This window comes from Gavialis gangeticus, unplaced genomic scaffold, assembly GCF_001723915.1.
Source record: "Gavialis gangeticus isolate Ggan-Ray unplaced genomic scaffold, GavGan_comp1, whole genome shotgun sequence".
In the NCBI taxonomy this organism is placed as follows: Eukaryota; Metazoa; Chordata; order Crocodylia; family Gavialidae; genus Gavialis; species Gavialis gangeticus.
Window position 1 is genome coordinate 98,241,917 of NW_017729024.1, and position 651 is coordinate 98,242,567.

At 51.3% G+C, this 651-nt stretch overlaps 1 protein-coding gene across 1 annotated transcript in view; it reads right to left on the minus strand.

Moving 5' to 3' along the window:
• PCSK5 (proprotein convertase subtilisin/kexin type 5) overlaps window positions 1–651 on the minus strand; it is a 461,635-nt gene that overhangs the window by 109,904 nt on the left and 351,080 nt on the right. The window lies entirely within an intron of this gene.

Here is a 651-nt window from a genome sequence, read left to right on the forward strand (position 1 = left end):
GGGGGGGGGGTTGCTGTTAGGAAGGCTAAGGCAGAGATGGAACTGGGACTAACAACCCGGATCAAGGATAACAAGATGTCCTTTTTTAAATGCATAGCAGGTATAAAGAAGGTACCAGGTAATGTAGGGCCTCTGCAGGACACGCTAGGAAATCTGGTGGTTACACCAGATGACAAAGCAAACCTCTTTAACAATTTATTTGCCTCCATTTTTTTGAGCAGGGACCAGGGCATCCCCCACACCAGGATCCCCGATGGACCCAGGGGAGGCGCTGCCATGCCCAGGGTTAGTAAGGACCTGGTCAGGGAACTTCTGGTGGGACTAGATGTGTTCAAATCAGCAGGTCCTGATGATCTTCACCCCAGAGTGCTGAGGGAATTAGCAGACGTCATTGTGAGACCTCTGGCACAGCTTTACGAGCACTCACGGGGCTCTGGCAAGGTGCCAGAGGACTGGAAAAGGGCCAATGTAGTCCCCATTTTCAAAAAAGGGAGGAAGGAGGACTCAGGAAACTACAGACCCGATAGTCTTACCTCAGTCCTAGGGAAGCTCTTTGAGAAAATTATCCAGGAGCACATCTGCAAGGGACCAGCGGGGGGGGATCATACTTAGGGGCAACCACATGGGTTTATTCAAGGCAGGTCCTATCAG